The following is a 21,533-nucleotide window of genomic DNA, read 5'->3' on the forward strand; positions in this document are numbered from 1 at the left end:
TAATCTGTAAATATAAAACACAAACACAAAATGAAGATTTGTAAACTCACAAAAATATTTTGCAAATAGAAAACAGCAAATACACAAATTCCACAAATAATAAAAATATCTGTGAATATATTAAATAGTTTACAAATAAATGAACCACATTTGTGAATATCTTCCTAACATTTACAAATTTCAAAAAGGCATGTGTGAGTCCTGCCTGTATTTGTCGATCTCAGAAACAAACTTTCTGCCGATGGAAAGAAAATCGACTCGTGTCATTCGACTGTTTTCAGAGACCACGTGATGATGCCTGCTGACGCCCGCTGATGACATCATTTCCACCTTTCAAAGTAAAACGGCCTCCGAACTGTCTGAATGTGCCAGCTTGTTGCTATTGCAAAGGAAATATCATAATTTCAGCAGTTTGAAAATGCCACAGGCCGTAGCTAATGATGGTGTTTAACAAAAAACAAACCATGACTATGAGCCGAATGTTTGTTATAGGTTGGTGTGAACTATGTTTGATGCATGTTAGTGGACTGTACTGAATTTGCATTTAACCATATACTTTTTTCCTAGTATGGCCAAAAGCTGAGTGGACATCGGTGGTAGTTCATGTCCTGTGGTCAACACCAGCGTCAAGAAGTGGACAAAAAGAAGAAGAAGAACAAAGAAATTCAGAATTTATAAGTCCTTAAGATATAAATCACAGTTTAATGCAAACAGTGCCCAGACAGTCGGAGGTGTGCACATAACAGAGACCCATGATCTCTGTTACTGGTCTGAGACAAGTGTTGACCCTGTATCCGATGCATTTCACCGCTGCTGATGAATGAATGCTCCTTGATTTTCAATGGCCCACTGTGCAGCAACACTCATCGCTGTTTTGGCTCCCTGTGTGTCCTGTGATTGCAAAGCAAGTGTGTGTGCCAGCGAAAGAGAGAGAACAAGCGGTGACGGTGAAAGTTAGCGGAGGAAAATATTGAAGTTACTTAGTAAGTTGTATTTTGTATAGGCTTTTCCCTCTAAGGCTATTGCTATTGGGCTTACCCCTTCCGTGCGCCTGCGCGACACTGAGAATTATAGTCTACGCCCACCCACAGCGTGGGCCTCTCCTAAGTCCGCACCTGGTATATGTACAACGGTGAGACCCAGCCTTTGGCTCCCATTTTTCTTCAGCACTGAACTGTCTAAAGAGCAGAATATTTACTGTCAGAAAAGATGAGCGATGTCTTCTAGTAAGTCGGCCCGAGCAGGGCGGGATGCCGCTACATCAGTACAGGTGTGCGGCGTCCGTGACACGGGCTTCGTCCTGCCAGGGGACATCCATCCCCCTTGCTGGGTGTGCCTCGAGCCGTAGTAGGCCGGCAGAATGCTCACCCCCAACCTTCTCTCTCCCAAAGAGACGCAGCCCTGGGCGGATCATTTTGCCGGTGAGGATTGTTGAGAATTATTGTGAGCCAGCTGTCAGGTGTGAAGAAGTTTCGGAGACTGATGTAAACTTAACATAGCATGGTTTATTGAGGAGACACAGTGCCAGCATACAACATGTGAACACGTCAAATGCCAAAACCAAATCTGAAGGAGAACATCTTGTGGTGCCTTTTATGTTTCTGTCTTCCCCCTAGTGCCTGTAGGTTTCTCTGTTAGGTCACCTTCACCTAGAACACCTAATCTATCTGATGTTTAGATTCCAATGCTTCGTCATATTGGAATCTCTCACTATCCAAGAGTTGTACTCTAATTTGTGGAGCCAGTTAGTTAGTGTAAACATTCTTCATGGATCAACCTTGTAAGATTCCCAGAGAACACTGATATCTACTAGCCTGACATCTGAGGTACTGTCTCTAGCTAATCAGTCTATTGTTGTCTTCTTGACGCGGACAAGTATGTGTGAGAAATACCTAAAGCAATAATGTCAAACACTTATGGGGTCAGCTATATTACTCTAAGGTAGACCTGTCTTACCTTTCCCTGTTACATCAGTTAAGACACCTAAGAAATATTCTCAACAAGGATGAGGTGGCGTGGTGGTCCACCCACTCTCTTGACGAAACCCTCGACCTGTTGCTATCGGATGAGCAGGAATCCCCCAGCAGCTCTCCACTTCCCCTGTTCCAACCTCCGGTGACGCAGGCCTCGACGTTGCTATGTTGCCGCGGCGAGGCAAGTGATTGTTAAGCTACAAGGATGCTACCGTCAGGCTAACGTTGAGCTAAGAGGTAGCTAACGGTAAGCTAACGTGTAGCGGACATGTGTCCACGTTACACCACATTAGCTGCGGCTTATGACATCTAGCAACCGGTTTCTTTGCTGCTGGCCAACCCACGTCGGTCAGAGCAGACCACTGGTAAGCTACGGGTCGAAAAAAAGGTGTGTGTGAAATCTTGTTGCTCCTTTTGTGGAAGTTGTACAGACATTTTTCTGACGAAGAAATATGTCCGGCAGGGTGTGATGCTGTTGACCTTATGCACGTTCCCCCGGCAGTGCCCGGCTGCGAGCTCGTGCATAATCACGGCATAAATGGCACGGTCCTTCTGTGCGTCCAGGGGTTCCCCCACAGAAGCCAGGCTGTGTCAAATGAGCCCTTTAAGCGGTCATTATGCTTCATGCAGACAGGATAGCACTAGTGTTATCCTATCGCCGCTCCACTCAGTCCTATTACTCCTCTACCTGGTTGACTTTCCAACGCTGGTGTCTGGACCAGGGACGGACCCGGTCGCCTGTCCGCTGCCGGCGGTGCTTTTGTTCCTCCAGTTGTTCATGGACAGGGGGCTGGCGTTCAGTATGGTTCAGGGGGCTGGCGTTCAGTATGTGTTCTCCCATCCCCCGGTGAAGCGTTTCCTTAGGAGGGTGCGGAGGCGCAGGCCAGTGACATGGCCTGTTGCCCCACAGTGGGATTTGGCGCTGGTTTTACGCGTGTTGACCCAAGCCCCGTTTGAGCCTGAGGTTTCTTTTGGCTAACGTTGCCTTGCTCCTGGCTCTGACATCAGCCAAGGGGGTCAGCGATCTGGCTGCCCTCTCTGTGGCTCCGTCATGTCTCAGGATTCAAGGCGACGGCAGCTTGGCTGCTCTGCACCCTAACCTGGCGTTCATGCCTAAAAGCATTACGAGCTCCTTTCGGTCGCAGGTCATCGATACTGCTGGTTCGTTAGTGTTCCTGGTTGCTGTAACGACGGTCGTTACAGTCGTTAGGACTACCGGCGGCCAAGACTGAACGACCATCGTTGGTATCTTCACCACCACAAAAAGGCCATAGAATGTCTATAACAGTTACAGAAGGACAACACCATCACACGTGAACAATATTACCGTTTGTATCCTGGAGAAGCCATTCCATGTATTTATGGACTACCCAAGATACACAAAGAAGGAGCCCCACTCAGGCCGATTATCAACAGCATTAACATGGTCACCTAAAACATTGCCAAACACATTTCTACCATCTTAGCTCCTTTGGTGGGAAACACGCCTCACCATGTCCAAAACTCTATTGACTTTGTAAACAAAGTTCGAGGACTAAAACTGGATCCAGATGAAACCATGGTATCCTATGACGTGACTTCTTTGTTCACCTGCATCCCCACCATAGAGGCAGTAGAAACCGTTAGGAAACGGCTAACACAAGACAACACCCTGGACAACAGAACTAGCCTCAGTCCTGACCAGATCTGTAAATTACTCGACCTCTGTCTAAACACCACCTACTTCCAGTACAACGGAGGATTCTACAGACAGAAGCATGGCTGTGCCATGGGCTCACCGGTATCCCCGATTGTGGCAAACATCCACATGGAAGAAGTGGAGAACAAAGCCCTCAACTCCTTCAGAGGAACAGCACCGAGCCACTGGTACAGATATGTGGACGACACCTGGGTCAAAATTAAAAGCCAGGAAGTGCAAGCCTTCACAGAACACATCAAGTCTGTGGACAGTAATATCAAGTTCACACGAGAAAATGATCACAACAACAGTTTGGCCTTCCTGGACTGCGCTATACACATTGAAGAGGACAGGAGCCTGCAGATTGGTGTTTACAGAAAACCCACAAACACAGACCAATACCTACTCTTCGATTCACAACACCCACTGAAGCACATGAGAACACTACACCACAGAGCGGAAAACATACCAACAAGCGCCCAAGCCAGAGAGAAGGAACAGAAACACCTGAAGAGGGCACTTACAGCCTGTGGATACCCTAAATGGACCTTTGTGAAAACAGCCACAAGATCCAAGAAGAACAAAACTACAGGGGAGGAGGAAAAGAAGGTCAAACGCAACAACATTGTGATTACATACGTGTCTGGAGTATCAGAGAAACTCAGGAGGATTTTCAACAAACACAACATTCCTGTGTTTTTTAAACCCAAGAGCACACTAAGACAGATGCTGGTACACCCCAAAGACTGCACACCCAAACACAAGAAAAGCAATCTAGTGTATGCGGTCCAATGCAGTGAGGAATGCACAGACCTCTATATTGGGGAGACTAAACAACCACTACACAAACGCATGGCTCAACAGAGAAGGGCCAACTCCTCAGGTCAAGACTCTGCAGTATTCTTACATCTGAAGGACAGAGGACACTCGTTTGAGGACCAGCAGGTGCACATTTTAGACAGAGAAGATGGATGGTTTGAAAGAGGTGTCAAGGAAGTCATTGAACCGAGGAGGGGGTCTACGCCACCACTTATCCCCCACTTACAATGCTGTCCTTTCCTCTCTTCCCAGGAAACTCAACAAACGTAACCTATTGGCCTCAGGTGAAGATACCAACAATGGTCGTTCAGTCTTGGCCACCGGTAGTCCTAACGACCACCAGGAACACTAACGAACCAGCAGTATCGATGACCCTGGAAAATGACCCCACTGAGGTTAAATAGCTGAGTTTCCCTGCCAGTCAGTCAGAACTGAAGAAGTCCTTTGGATGAGGGACGAAACGTCTTCCAGTATCTTCAACCAAGTCCTGTTGCCCTTGACTTTAACCTTCGTTGGATAACTATGACCTGGATGACTGAGAATCTTCATAGACAGCTCTACAGTTCCATTCCACAATTCCAAGTGTTTTCTGACTTTTAACCGCTTGAGCCAAAAACATTAAAGGATGAGTTGGTTGGCCCTCAGTGATTACTGCCAACTCAAGAAGCAGTGTCTATTAAGTAACTGTGGTGTCTTACCTCAATTGTCATGTGTTACCACAACACAACAATATAATAAGACCAATAAAAACATTAATTTGTCCCGCCTTCAGAAAGACAGCCACACTGCAGGGATGTGCATGTATTCTCCTTTACTGTATGATTTGGAATAAGAATAAGTTCAGAAAGTCATCCTGCACTGCAGCAGCTAATAAGACTGGCTGGAGTCGATAACAAATGTATCTTCACAAGTAATACAGTGATGTAGTAATGTATATGTATGTAATGTATGTAATGTATGTGAACCTATCACATATTAACAGAGAAAATAAAACTTTCTGTTCCTATATTATCAAGGAATGTAAACCTTTCATATATTAACAGGATAAATAAACCGTTTATCACAATAGTTCTGTAATAACTGACAGAGACGTTGCTGTCCTCAATGGTTTATAACTTTCCAGGCAAGATAGTGACATTTTTAGCATTAAATTGATATGGACAACCTTTAACCAACACAAAACATGTTTTTATAAACAAAATACACAATAAAACACTTTAAATATAAAATGAAGAAAATGAACAGGAGCTGGAAACATTAAAGGTGGGCATTTATATTGACTAGGGAGCTGGGAGCTAGCTAACGATAACGTTTGTTTGTTTTACCGTTACTGTCATTCTTAATGGGTTTCCACATAGCAGAGTATAAGTAACTTATAATCAAACTACACAGTGAATACAAAAAACAACTTAAACACAAGAGATAATGATTCACTATGCCTATCAGTTTTGTGCTTTGTGTAACTTACTGACCTGTGATACAGGAGAAATTAATAACACAGAAACCTGCTGCCGTTGGTTTTGACGGTCTAGCCAGAATGGCAAGATTACAACAGCTACGTCATCAAAACAGTCCCCAACCGGCAGTAGGAAAGTGCTCTGCTGCCCCCTACTGTCTGTAGTGGAGTACATATTCGTAATCCTAAAACATTGGTGACTCAACATCAAATTTATGGAGATACTACAAAAAAAGATCTTGTTAAATTAAACCAATAAAATGTGAGGTTTGTGTGCGTCATATATGGCCTATATGAAGTGGGATCAAGCATATCTAATGTTAAATTAGGTACAGTGTCTGTTCTCCTATAGGCTTACTCTAATTACGCAGTAACAACGTTACACACATTCTTCCTCTGTATTTACACAGAAAGAACAAGACGTGGGGTGGATTATAAAAAGATTTTATTATATAATTTGCATTAAACTGTGATTTATATCTTAGGAACTTGTAAATTCTTAATTTCGTTGTTGTTCTTCTTCTTTTTGTCCACTTCTTGATGCTGGTGTTGACCCCAGGACATGAACTACCACAATGTCTACTCGGCTTTTGGCCATACTAGGAAAAAAAGTAAATAGTTAAATGCAAATTCTGTACAGTCCACTAACATGCATCAAACATAGTTCACAACAACCTATAACAAACATTCGGCTCATAGTCATGGTTTGCTTTTTGCTAAACACCAACATTAGCTACGGCCTGTGGCATTTTCAAACTGCTGAAATTAGCCTAGCGGACTTTCCCTGTGCTCATAGCTTAATACATTGTTATATAATTATACTATTTCTTACTCACCGCTGGTTTGAATCGCTGCCTCTCCCGACATAACAACACGCTTGAAATTCAGTCTGCATTCACATTTTGTTGAAACAGCAGCTGATATTTCCTTCGCGATAGCAACATGCACATTCAGGCAGTTTGGAGGCCGTTTTACTTTGAAATGTGGAAATGACGTCATCAGCGGCCGTCAGCAGGCATCATCACGTGGTTTCCGAAAACAGCCGAATGAGTCAATTTTTTTTCTGTCGGCGGAAAGTTTGTTTCAAAACTCCGTGTGTGAAAAACTGAGATCGACAAATACAGACGGGACTCACAAATGCCTATTTGAAAGAATGTTTGGAAGATATTCAAAAATGTGGTTAATTTATTTGTAAACTATTAAATATATTCACAGATATTTTTATTATTTGTGGAATTTGTTTGTGTATTTGCAGATCTGTTTTGTATTTGCAAAATATTTTGTGAGTTTACAAATCTTCATTTGTGTTTGTGCAAAGTGTTTTATATTTACAGATTAGACATTTACACACAGATCGCTCATCTGTTCACACAAATAATACTGAAACATAAATACCCCCATACAAAAGACTCCAACCTTGTATGAGGAAAAATGGCAGGTTGTTTTTTTTTATCTTAATTTCAGATAGGATAGGATAGGATAGCATATGCAGCAAAGAGCCACAGACTGGATTAGAACCCGGCCACTGCGAAAAGGACTGAGCTTATATTTTAATTGAGTGAAGACAACAATTTAAACAGTGAACCTTTGACAGAACATTTCAGTATGCGCTCTGCTCTTCTTTATTCTCTTCTGAAAGAGTTGATGTTGGCATTTCGCTGAAGGGAACATTTCATGAGTGGGCACATGAGGGGACACACTTCATTAAAACATTTAAAAGATCAACTGTGAGCAAGAAACTACATGAAAACACATGAGAATTCTGAAGTAAATTTTGCATTAAATCAGCTAAAGTGTATGGAAAGCTTCTGAGAGAAGCCAGATCATAGAAGAACCAAATCAAAGAGAATGCATTTGTGATCAGAGATAAAAATCCTCCTTATTAACAACTGAGTGACAAGCTTAGGGTAAACACAAGATCAAGGCAATATTCAAAGGCAGCTTTGTTTAACTGGTCATTATCTATGAATATAAAACATTCTCCACATGTAGTAACTCATGTTTGACAACAACATATGGAATTAAATTAGAGAATTCAGAAAACTGTCAATAGATGTCTTCGGGGAGGGGAGACGTGCACAACAAATCCAGTAAGTCACTCACATAATCTCACAACTTGTGATAACATGGATACCTTTGTTATACTGTAAATTATCATATAAAAGCTGGTATTTAAATAACAGAAGAGTCTCAAATATTAGTTGGGTCATGGCCAGCACAAACAAATAAAGGCTAAACTCCTGGTAAAGAAAACTGGAGGGGTGTAATTACCCTTACCCTACAACAACAGCCTACTGCATCAACTGGGAAGCAGAGGAAAGCTGGAATAACAGCCTGTCTCTTCCAAATTAAGGCTGATTCTGACTGTCCTTGAGTCCCTAATCAATATTTTGACTATTTTAGAATTTACGGGATATGAAAGTTTTGTATTTACCTACTTTTAAGTGGAATACTGTGAAAGCATTGTCAGGAATGTGGATTGCATCACTCAGGTAGGTTGTAGCTTAAAGCAAAATGATTCTATAATGCAGCAAGTTAAACTAAGATCAGATAATTTAACTTTAAAGCTGTATTTGTTAACTGATGTTTGTTCACTGCTGAACAGGTGTGAAGAGGTGTATAATAACAATAATATACCAGTAAAATACCTCAGTAGCACAGCTATCATCACATTTACATTGAAAACAAGGAAGAACGCAGTGTTCAGTGTTTGAAAGCACCTTCAGCGTAAAATTCAGGGTAGATGGTTGTGACTGCAATGTGTGTGACCTTTCCAGAAGGCAGTGACATAAGCCAGCCAACACACAGTTTTACACACGGTAGCTCCGCTTAATCTTGAGAAGCTGCAGAGCTGCAGTCTCTATTCATTATCACTGTAACTCACTCTGTACATTTCCAGCTAAACTGAGGCTTATTGTTGACCCTTTTCTCTCTGTGCTGCATGCCTGCCATTTACCTGTCTTGTCCTGTTGCATTACATCCAGTGGGGGCAGGTACCTCATCATGACTGCTGGACACACCAGCGCCAAATCAGTTTTAGGTCAGATAAGTCCTTTACTTGAGGGGCTCCAAATCCACTGAGTCATATGTCTTGTTTGTATTGCAAGATGCTGTTCAGACCCCAGATGAACAAACTTAAGACACTTGAGGGAGGATATAGAAAACTGTCAGAGATGTGTGTTGGTAATATGGCTGTGGTGTCAGCTAGGGTTAGTTTGGACTTTGGACTGAGAATAGATACATTTTTTAAATCAATATCATTGTTCTGGGGACTTCAACATATCAGGGAATGAAGGGATTGTTTTTCTCACCTAGAACAATGCCTTATGAAGGATCAGAAGCCACATTCTGTGAAACAGTGGAATCATTTAAATTAGTTTTAGAGAGGGGTTAGTAGGAAATATGGTTGAAGTGATGCCAATTTGAGAGACAGCTTTGATTCATGGCCACCTTTCACATGTGACCATAATATACAACTAAATGGAAATAATCTTTGTTGAAATAAAATACTTCATTCATTCAAAGCCAATTTATGGATATTCACTACTCTTCTAACAACTACTAAGTGCTTAAGCTCAGGAATCCTCTGAAGAGACCAATTCCCAGTCAAAGGAAGACTGTTGGAACAGAGATCAAAGTATGTATTGCTGGCATATGCAATACCATTTTATATTTGAGATTTTTGAGTTACGATGAAAATTTCTGATGAAACGTTAATGACCCCTGTAGGGAAATCAGGCTGTCACTATTAAATTCATCAGTGCAGGTATGCAAAATTCAATGACAAAACTTCAGTGAGAGTTTTACAGCTGGCCAGGATTGAGCAATATGATGCCAGCAGCATCAGGAAATATATCCCTTTTGTTGATTAATAAAATAAGAAAATGATTAAATCCACAACAAAAGAAGGTAATATTTTCACATTTTCAATATGTCAACATCCTTTAATTATTCTACCCATGAGAAATGCATTTCCATTCCGCAAAGATATTCATCATTTGAAACAAGTGATACTTGTACAGAAAAGTTAAGCATCCAGCATACCGTCCATGGACTTACTCACCAGCTTCATCCGATCTATCAAGTAATGAAATGCGCCTGTCACGTCATTATTAGCAATAGTCTTAGTATTATATATTGTAGATCATGCCAGTCTGAACAGAACATTTTTGTATAAAATGTCTAATAAGGTTTTCACTGCAGATACTTCTGCTTAAAACTTAGGTATTTCATTGAATTTATGATGGCTCCATTCTGTTTCTGTCAGCCTTGTCACTGAAGGATGCACTATACCAGGGCCTTGGAACAGGGTTTACGTACTGTAACCTGGGTTCTATGAGTATAGGCTTCGCCCTCTAAGGCTATTGCTATTGGGTTTACTCGCCTGCGCGGCACTGGTGCTCGCCTGCAAGCCGAGACCAATGCCACAGTCAGCGGGCGACTGGGTGGCTCATTATGGCTCTGGGCAGGTGAGTTGTGCTTGGTGGTACCGTATGGGCCAGTGAGGCGTTGACTCACCCTGTACGAAATACAACGGGGGTTACGTACTGTAACCCGGATTCTATGAGTATGGGCGCAGCCCTGTAAGTTGAAGGCCTCACTGGACCTTGGTTCTCAGTGCTGAAGAAAAGACATTTGGGAGCCGAAGGCCAGGTCTCACCGTTGTATATATACAAGGTGCGGACTTAGAAGAGGCCCACGCTGTGGGTGGGCGAAGACTAAAATTTTCAGTGCCGCGCAGGCGCGCGGAAGGGGTAAACCCAATAGCGATAGCCTTAGAGGGCGAAGCCTATACGAAATAGAACATGTAAATCTAAATAGACTGCAGCAGTTCGGCTGTTATTAATTCATTATTAATCATTAAATAAATGTGGTACTTTCGCAGTTTGTTAAAGTGGTGGTATTATGCTCATTTTCAGGTTCAAAATCTTATTTAGGGGTTGTACCAGAACAGGTTTACATGGTTTAATTTTCAAAAAACACCATATTTTTCTCATACTGCACATTGCTGCAGCTCCTCTTTTCACCCTATGTGTTGTACGCGCCACTCTTGAGCTACAGAGTGATGCATCTTACTTGTACAAAATCTTTGTTGGGAGTTGCACATTCGCAGTAGTAAGGACTACTAGCCAATCAGAAGCAGAGAAGGGAAGTAAGAAACAAGGTAGTGTGATCCAAATCAAAGCCGCTTCAGACTGAGACCGTAACCTAGCAGATGGTATAAGTTACTCACAAGTTCACAACATCATTGTTCCACATCTTACCATTAGGAGTAAACGTTGAACTGTTGCCGGTGTTCTGACGATCTATGCTGCCTTGCCCAAAAATGCTACCATAGCGCAAATCGATAGACTCGACTCTACTCGGCCCTGCTCTGTTTTCCATTGCAGATAGTACCCAGAGATAGTGCGTAGCTTGTCGTCATAGCGACGCCACACACAACTGCCGCGGCATAATGTTCAATGCGACACACACACACCAGCAATCCACACAGCTTAAGTTAAAACGTTTCAACATTCCTCAGAATGTAAAGACAGATAAGCGGTATGAAAACCTTCCAGCTGTGTTTTCCTCTGCCGTTGTTGCTGCAGCGGTCTGTGTGACGGTGGAAGCAGAGGGCTCTGTGAGCGGGTGGCTGGCCAGCCTCACACGCTCCTCCCGCGGGTTGGCGCAGGAATCCCCCACCGCCACTTGCGGAGCTCCTCAACTCCGAAAATATTCAAGCACATTTTTGTTCCGCCGTCACTTCTCGTAAAACTGTCAATATTGGAAATCTACACAGCTGATTTCTCACCTCAAAACTTCTCAGAAGTCGATTTAGTGATGAAATTCCATATGAAAACTGTAAAATATAAAACTTTCTGTTGCTGGCCTCTGTCTGGAGCACACAATGATGATGCAGTGAATATTATAATGTTCTCTCTGACCAGTCAGCAGTCTTCCGTTTTCACGTTACATTTTAGTATCCCTCAGCTCGCTTGGAACCTCGACAGAGGTGAGGTGATATGAAAAAAAGTACCTGCAAGCAGGTACAGGTACAACATTTCTACAATGGCGAGCCAAAGGCCTCCGCTCAGACTAGCTTGGTTTGAGGGCGTTCAGAGCAGTGATTTCTGTGGGAGATGGGAACTCCCTTTGGGCTGGACTTTGAGCTTTTTCATTTTGCAAACCTGTTACATGCACAAAAAAGATATATAACTCAATAAAGGAGAGGGGAAAAGCCAAAAAGCATAATACCACCTCTTTAACAAGTAAATACACATAGAGACAGTAAATACGTAGCTTCTTTGAAATTAGCTGAAATGATTGCATTAGTGTTAATACTGGATTTTATTTTGATGTAATTGTAAGCTCTGGTGGCTTTGAATCCATGTTGTTTAAGCTAGAGAAATCATTGAGTTCAGAAATGTATACCTACAGGAGTACCTTGGAATTATAAGTAGGCCAAGGTGAGTTTCAGTCATTTTAATGTAGACGGAGATCAACTCCAAAACGCACTGGAAACGCTGGTGTGGACGGAGATCATATTTGTTTTACTTCTCTGTTTGCAAACTAAAAGTAGTGTGGATGGGGCCTATGAGAGATGGTTGTGTCAGAACTGCAAACAAAAAGCAACGCAAACGAGAGAGCCGGCAGCGTGACTGCAAAGCTAACAGTGAGAGCAAAATTCTGATTAGTGAGAAAGCCGCAGAGGAAGCTGTAAACAAAAGTTATTCACAAAAAAGTAAAATATCAAAAGTTTGTTTGCAAGTTACATTTTACTTTTGAGAAATGTTTTTTTGCTTCAGTTAGTTTAATTCTCTCTCAAATTTTTTTTTGTTTGATTTTTAAGTTTTATTTGACTGAATTGGCACAAATCTTATTTCATAGACCTGTGTATGTGATAAGGCAATGAAATCAAGGATGTGCTTGAGGGGAGTTTGAACTACAGTTGACATCTCTGCAGGTGCACTAGTGCTTACCGGCTGCCACCTGAATGTGCATGCATACTGGACAGCAGCACCAACAATAGATGAGTTTGAAGTTCTTGTCCTGTCTGGCAAGTCTCCAAAGTGTCATATTTACTATCAGAGAAAGTTAGAGAGAGAGTTAGTTTGCAGAAGTTAGTTTGCAGATCCATAAAGATGTTTCAGCCTGTTTTTTTGCTCTTAGATTGGTCTATTGAAAGTTAGACAGATTAAAAAAAAAAAAAAAAAAGAAGCCTAAGAAATTTGCCACCACCAGGCTAACTCTAAACCAAAGCTCCATGCAGACAGGATTAACACAGGGGGAGGGGTGGGGAATGAATTATTCACTGTGCTCCTCAGTGATTAAACTCATCTCTCTGAACGGCATTTTGCCATCGGTAAATTACAGAACATTGTCTGTAATAGATATGAACGTTCCACAGGCCAAAAGCCTCCACAAGGGGGCTGGGGTGACGTGAGGCAAAGATACTGCATGAGGTGAATTTGAGTCAAAAATCGTAGTTCAGTCAAATCTGAAACCTCAGACATGAAATTGAGTTAGAAAAACTGAAACATTTGGTTAGGGTTAGGGAAGGCTTAGCTTAGGTTTATGGTGGAAGAAAAGTGAACTTTATTTGCAGGTCTAGGGTACCTTTGACCAATCACTGTGGATATAGTATGTAAGCTCATGCATGACTGGCTGTGGCTCAGGTAGAGCAGGTCATCTAGTAATTGGAGGGTCGCGCGAAGTGTACTTGGGCAAGATTCAGAATCAAATTGCTCCTGATGGCTGTGAGTGTGAATAGGTATCATCATGAGCATGATACATCATCTGTATTGCTCCTGATGAGCAGTTGGCACCTTACATAGCAGCCTCTGCCATCAGATGTATGTATGTATGAATGTGTGCAGAAATGGGCAAAGAAACACAAAAATGTATCTTGTTACAAAATCCAAAATACTGGTGCCAGAAAATATAACAAGATAAAATACATGTATTTTGTATTTTCAAAATACAGGAAAATACATTTGTGACATCAGACATTCTGAATTTGTAAAAATCACAGAAAATTCAAATTTGTATAATGTAAACAACGCTGTTAATAGTTTGAACCCTAATGGAAGGAAGAACACAAACCTGAATGCTATGCTGTATCTCTGTCCAGTCATAAACCGCCTTCTGTGTAAATGGATTATTATTCCTACAGATGACAACAGTCTCTCAAATGGAGCTGGGGGGTTGGGTGTTAAATCAAGCAAACAGGCTTGATCAGTTTATAGCCCTACAGGTGTGATAGAAGAAAATAATAAAAACAAAGACGGTTAGCTCCATGGTATAATACTGAAACTCGCAAATTAAAGCAAATATCGCGGAAACTTGAGAGGAATTGGCGTTCCACCAAACTGGAAAATTCTCGTTTAATTTGGCAAGATAGTCTTAAAACTTATAGGAAGGCCCTCCGTAATGCCAGAGCAGCGTCATTAATAGAGGAAAATAGGAACAACCCCAGGTTTCCTGTAGTTATGCTGCTATAGGCCTAGACTGCCGGGGGACTTCCCATGATGCACTGAGCTCCACTCTCCTCTTCTTTCTCTCCCTCTGTATGCAACCTCATCCCATTAATGCATGTTACTAACTCTACTTCTCTCTAGTGTTGTGCTTTCTCTCCCTCTCCTCTCTCCTCCTATCACTTCCTGCAGGTGTTTCTGGCTCTGGAGCTGTGGAGTCTGGATCTGTGGTTGCGAGTCACCTGCTGCTACAATTATTGTTACTAGTCCTATTGTTATTATTGTTATTATAATCATTAACATTACGATTATTATCATTGACACTACTGTAAATATCTGTACCATTATTCATTTAGTCCAGAGCAACATCACCTTTACTATCTTTACCTCTGTATATTGTGTAGGCTACCTCCCTCCCCTCTCTCTCTCTTTCCATCCCTCTCTCTCTCTTTCTCTCTGTTCCTCTCTTGCCCTCTCAATTCAATTCAAATTAGCTTTATTGGCATGAATGTGTAACAACAATATTGCCAAAGCATCATACATACTACATAAGAACAATCAACCCTCTCTCTCTCCCTCTCTCTCTCCCTCTCTCTCTCTCTCTCCTTCGCCCCCAACCGGTCGAGGCAGATGGCCGCCCACCCTGAGCCATGGTTCTGCTCGAGGTTTCTGCCTCTTAAAGGAAGTTTTTCCTTGCCTCTGTCGCCTAGTGCTTGCTCTTGGTGGGAATTGTTGGGCTTCTGTAAATAACATCACAGAGTACGGTCTAGACCTGCTCTTTTATGAAAAGCGCAGTGAGAGAACTGTTGTTGTGATTTGGCGCTATATAAATAAAACTGAATTGAATTGAATTGAATGTGTGTGTGAATGCGTGAATGTGTTGTAAAGCACTTTAAGTGGTCCAGAAAAGTCCATTTACCATGAAACATGTTATAATGCCAACCAGTCAACCAAGTTGGTTCAACAGTTCCTTGTTTTCTTCAGTAAAAATTGTTCTCTGCAGCAGGGGTTATTTTTAGCAAGGTCATTTATGGAGCCTTCTGGAGGAAAAATTTAATTATTACTGATGATTTCCCCAGAAGGAGAGCCAAGAGCCGACCCCAAGGACTTGGACCACACAAAACTGTCTGGCACTAAGAGAAGGAATGAACAAATTATGAAGAGTACCTGAGATACCCAAATAAGACACTTAACTATTAACAGCAGCAACATTTAGAAAAAAACACCCATCGCAATTTCTCAAGACCCCATGGTGACGTCTTCAAATGTCTTGCTTTGTTTTGCAAAAAATCAAAATGGAAGACCAGGAACTACTTAATATTTGGTATTTTTTCTTGAAACATTCCTGAAACGATTGTTGATTATAAAAATCTAACTAATCATTGCAGCTCTAGTAGTGTACTTTATAATTATGGCCATTATTGCCACATGTTTTGATTCGTGATTCATGGTTGACGTACATTCATGTGTTTTTAATACAGGATTTTCTGACACAAACTGAATGTGTGACTACCTTTTTATAACCTCAAAAGAAACTTGAAACAAAACTACACACATAAACACATGTTATGCTGGTGATGTTTTAATTAAACAACTTGCTCCTCCAGAGAGACCGAGGGCAGCCCAAATCTGCAGTTGTGTTTGTTTATTCCACTAAGACCGAGATAACATTATTATAAGCAGTGAAGTTGAACCTCAGCACTAGAATGATTGTGTGCTTGTCTGCCTGTGTGTCTCAGGAACTTATTATTTTGTAGGGATGTTTTTTTACAGCACCTTGTTAATCATGTTGGCTTTTAACAAATAGACCTATGAGACCCATTTTGATGACATAGAATGGAAAATCCCTTTGATTGGCAGAAAGTGTTCCTACTTTCCATGATGCATCTATAGTGACAGACTTTAGCGGTGTATGTGCTGGGTATGTGTACTGTTCTGCATCACTTCTTTCCATGACCAAGTTTAATACATTTGTAATTCTGGGTTACATAAAGGTAGCACTGTTTGATAAGTTGATAAGAGCTGACATGCACAGTATGTGGTAGGATGGACTAACTGAGTCCAGTGAGTGAACAGAGTCTGGCCCTGTCAAGAGAATCAGAGTGATACTGATTGGAGCAGTGAGCTGGCGGTTCCTGTGGCTGGCTCAGCTCACAGTCTTTGGCATAATGTTACGCTTCCCTATGAGTAGCCAACTCTTGTCTCTGACAGTTTTAGAGTTCAGTTTATCATTGTAGTTATGACTGTCCTCATAACATGACAGTAAAAACAGACTACAGTTTATGTGATCTCATTGGCAGGTCTCCACCTCCCCTGCATCACAACTCATCAGAAAAACCTCCACTACCTCAGTGTAGAAAAGTCCTAAACCTTCTTTCATAACACCTGACAGCGTGAAGTCAAAGAGTGTTGGGAGGATCAGTGTTGGAAAGGACATAACTAAATACACATTCATTTATTTGAGAGCTTAAGTTAAATTAGTTTCTTTTCAGATCATGATTTTATATTAAAACTAACTTAGTCTTAGTTTAGTTTGTTAGCATGCTAACATTTGCTAATTTGCGCTAAATACAAAGCTGAGGCTGATGGGAATGCCAATAGTTCCCCTTCGAGGGAACTCGAACTGAGTCGGTTACGACACTATGGGAACGCCTCTAGGCGAAGCAGGTCTGAACGTGAATGAAATCACTCCAATCCTATTGGCCTGTTGCTAGAACGGTAAGGTGTGACGGAATAACCGGAGGAGTATAAAGCACACCTGTACACACTCATCATTAGCTTTTTTTTATTCAGCAGGCGCTCTGTACGTTGTTCGAAGAAAGCTCCAGTCCTACAAGCAGTATGTCTTACCTGAAGAAGAAGTCTACCAGCATGTCCGGCAACCAGATGTACAGAAGGTGTGTTTTTTCTTGCCCTCGGTACATCACGGATGGAGATTCTCATGAGATGTGTCTCTCATGTTTGGGGATGGAGCACGCACGGGCAGCTCTCGAGGGGGCTGCCTGCGCCCGTTGCGAAGCCCTTTCCGTGCGGGTACTGAGGTACAGCATGGCTCTCTTTTCCGAGGATGGCCGGATGTGTTTTCCCCGTGGTGCGGGCCCTGCGGCCGCTGAGGCGGCCCGGCGGCTTCACTCATGGGTTCACAGCGTGATCTGTCGGAGGATTTCGGGACGGCTGAGGCTTTTTCCCGACCTTCATCCGCTGGCTCCGACGCTTCCTTTCCTCGTTCGGGAGCCCGTTCTCGGCTTCTCCCGCTCGCGGTTTTGGATCCGGAGGCGCTGCAGCAATCCGACTCCGAGGAGGCGGACGTGCTCAGCGCAGTCGACGATGACTTCCGGGTGTCGGGGCGGCGTCATCTGGCCGCGCCCGACTATGACGTGCTGCTGGAGGTGGTGACTAGAGCCGTGGCTAAGCTCAACATCAACTGGCCACGGGAGGAGCAGACACCACAGGCTAGTGGTAGCTTGATGAAAGGTTTCTTAAGCACCACACGCCACCTCCACGCCGGTCTCTGCCATTCTTTCCTGATTTACATGATGAACTGAGTAAATCATGGGGCAGACCCTTCTCTACATGGCTTTCCACACCCCGATCACTGAACTACAGTAATGTGATGGGGGTTAGGGACCGTGGTTATGGGAGGATGCCTCGGGTGGAGGATGAGCTTGCGAGCTATCTCTCCCCTCGACTTGCGTCCTCCCTGGAGAAGCCGGCGTTACCATCCAAACCATGTCGCACCACATCCACGCTTGTGGGGAAGGCGTACATGCCAGCGGGCCAGGCAGGTGCGAGCTTGCACACCACGGTGCTTCAAGCCTACCAAGCCAACCTGCTACAGGAGATGGTTCAGAGGGGGGGTCCCTCCGAGGAAGATCTGGCGGAGCTTCGCAGAACCACGAAGCGTTAGACGCAGTGCGAAGCGTTCCGCCAGTACCTCCCTCGCCGGTCTGGACCCAAGGCAGCTGAGGCTGCCAGGCGTAGGTCCCTTCCCTCTACAAGCTCCTACGGAGAGGAGGGAAGCAGAGTGTCGCTTCTCGGGGGCCCCCCGAGGAGCTGGGGCAGCGAGACGGCGCTCTCACCCTCAGCCGTCTGAGAGACGCGATCTGAGGACCGTCATCCAGTCCCGACGGAGCTCAGGGAAGACCGGGGTAGGGGAGTCTTTCTCCCCTCCCGCACCCCCCCCACCCCCCCCGGAGGCCGACCGAGGTCCCCTCCGCCGTGGCAACAGGTGATGTTATCCCGCCGTTTACACGTTCAGGACGCACCTGCCACCATCGAGTCCGCACCGTACTGCCTGCCCCGAGGGTCTGCAGACGGACGGCATCCCGACTCACTCACCGTGGATCTTCGGCGGCTCCCCCCTGCCGTTCTGGGGCTTCAGGGGTCCACCAGAAGATCACACGAGACACCGACCACCAGCCCCGAGGGGCTGGTTCCGTTGGCAGACTTTGCAGACGCTTGGCGGAGCCTGACGAACATTTCTCCGCGGGTCCTGCGCACTGCCATAGATGGGTATCGACTACAGTTCAAGCCCGCCCTCCAAATTCAACAGAAGAGAGGGGGTGGTTTGGACTGTGGTCCGCCCGGAGCAAGGTCCGGTGTTGGGACAGGAAGTTTGTACTCTGCTGAGGAAAGGGGCCGTGGAACGTGTCTCCCCCCCAGACAGAGACTTCATAGTCCCCAAGAAGGACGGAGGGCTGCGTGCCCTATTTTGGATCTGCGGGTTCTAACTGGTCTCTGAGGAGATTCAGGTTAAAGATGCTCATCATCCCCGCCACCGTGACGCACATCCAATCTGAGGATTGGTTCGTCACGATAGATCTAAAGGACACCTATTTCTAGGTCTCCATCCGTCCTTCTCACAGGAAGTTCCTGAGGTTTGCCTTCGGGGGTGTGGCTTACCAGTATCGGGTTCTTCCATTCGGCCTGGCACTTCCCCTAGCACATTCACCAAGTGTATGGATGCAGCACTGGCCCCGCTGAGGCTCCGGGGCATCCGGATTTCAACTTCATCGACGACTGGCTCATCCTAGCCCAGTCTCGAGAGTTGGCGGTTCGGCATCGAGATGTCGTTCTGGCTCGTCTGCGGCGTTTAGGGCTGAGGCTCAACGCAAAGAAGAGCGTGCTGGCGCCCACCCAACGGGCTACGTTCCTAGGGGTTGCATGGGATTCGACAACGATGCGGGCACAATTGTCTCCGGCACGTGTCGACACCATATTGGCTGCCGTGAAAGGGGTGAAGTTAGGCCACGCCATCACTATGAAACACTTTCAACAAGTGTTGGGTCTCCTGGCGGCTGCGTCCAGCGTAATACCATCTGGACTGCTGCACATGAGACCCCTGCAGTGGTGGCTAAGGAACAAGGGTTTTTCCCCGAGGGGAATCCTCTCCGTCTGGTTTGGGTTACGCGCAAGTGTCTTCGTTCCCTATCAGTTTGGAAGGAAACTTGGTTCCTGTCCCAGGGGCCCGTGCTGGGAGGGTCTTGTCGCCGGCTGGTTATTTCGACAGACGCCTCCCTCACGGGCTGGGGCGCGGTCATGGATGGCCGCTTTGCAAGGGGATCCTGGCAGGTGCATCGATCCGAGTGGCATATCAACTGTCTCGAGATGTTGGCGGTGTTCCAGGCTCTAAGGAGTTTCCTGCCCGATCTCCAAGGCCACCACGTCCTGGTTCGTTCCGAGTAGAACAACACAGCGGTGGTGGCCTATCTGAATCACCAGGGCGGTCTGCACTCGCGCCCTCTGGACAGACTGGCGCGTCAGATCCTCCTGTGGTCCCAGCAGAGGTTACTATCGCTCAGGGCGATGTATTTCCTGGGGACACAGAATCAGGGAGCAGACCTGCTGTTGAGGCAGGGGCTGAGGCCCGGGGAATGGAGACTTCACCCCGAAGTGGTGGAGCTCTTGTGCGAAGAGTTCGGCCCCATAGACGTGGATCTGTTTGCGTCTCAAGAGACTACGCACTGCCCGCTATGGTTTCTCTCGTTCCTCCAGCCCCGTTGGGTCTGGACGCCATGGTACATTCGTGGCCGAGGCTACGTCTGTACGCTTTTCCCTCAGTCGCTCTGCTCCCGGGGTTCTGGAGCGGGTCCGCCAGGACTATGTCGGCCTACTGCTCGTAGCCCCGTTCTGGCCAACCCGGGTGTGGTTCTCTGACATCATGTCGCTCCTGGACGGCCCGCCGTGGCGGGTCCCTCTGAGGAGAGACCTGCTGTCCCAGGCGCAGGGCCGGGTTCTTCACCCTTGCCCCGCCATATGGCGACTATGGGTCTGGCCCCTGAGGGGGCACAGTACCTAGAGGCGGGTCTAACAGCCGGAGCAGTCAAGACCCTCCTGAGCTCCAGGGCCCCGTCCACACGGAGGATGTACGGCCTGAAGTGGAGTGTTTTCTCCACTTGGTGTAGGGAGCGGTCGGTGGACCCTGTTACCTGCCCGGTGGTTCAGGTACTTGAGTTCCTCCAGGACCGGTTCTCTGCTGGTCTTTCCCCTTCCACCCTCAAGGTGTACGTGGCAGCTATTTCATCTTTCCACACACCTCTGAGGGAGGGGTCCTTGGGGAAACTTCCCTTGGTTGTACTTTTCCTCCGTGGTGCCCGGAGGATGAGACCTGCGACTCGGTCCAAGGTTCCCCTTGGGATCTGGCGGTGGTTCTTGGGGCGTTGGCTGAGGCCCCCTTCGAACCCCTAGAGTCAGCTGAGGCTAAGCACTTGACCCTCAAGATGGCCTTTCTCCTTGCTATCACCTCTCTGAGGAGGGTGGGGGATCTCCAAGCGCTTTCGGTTTCCCCGCAAAGCCTGGAGTTTGCCCCGGGGAATATTAGGGCTATCCTGCACCCTCGTCCAGGATACATCCCTAAAGTGCCTTCTTGTGCGGCAGGGTCCACAGTGCTGCAGGCATTTCATCCTCCACCTCATGTGACGGCGGAGGACGGGAGACTTCATCTGCCCTGCCCTGTCAGAGCACTGAGTATTTACACTCTGAGGTACTCCCGTTGGAGGAAGGCTGACCAGCTGCTAGTGTGTTTTGGGTCTCCCAGGGCCGGGCTCCCTGCATCCAAACATACTATTAGCAACTGGATTGTTCAGACTATTTCCCTGGCCTATCAGGTGCGCGGTTTGCCTTCACCTGTGGCTGTGAGGGCTCATTCAACA

The 21,533-nt window shown here is 45.3% G+C and overlaps 1 pseudogene; it reads left to right on the forward strand.

Moving 5' to 3' along the window:
- The first annotated feature begins 1,216 nt into the window (after positions 1–1,216).
- On the forward strand, positions 1,217–4,726 carry LOC119919315 (annotated as a pseudogene).
- The last annotated feature ends 16,807 nt before the right edge of the window (positions 4,727–21,533 follow it).

This window comes from Micropterus salmoides, unplaced genomic scaffold, assembly GCF_014851395.1.
Source record: "Micropterus salmoides isolate LMB-PRFRI ecotype aquatic unplaced genomic scaffold, ASM1485139v1 Ms_hic_scaffold_1, whole genome shotgun sequence".
NCBI classification, from domain to species: domain Eukaryota; kingdom Metazoa; phylum Chordata; class Actinopteri; order Centrarchiformes; family Centrarchidae; genus Micropterus; species Micropterus salmoides.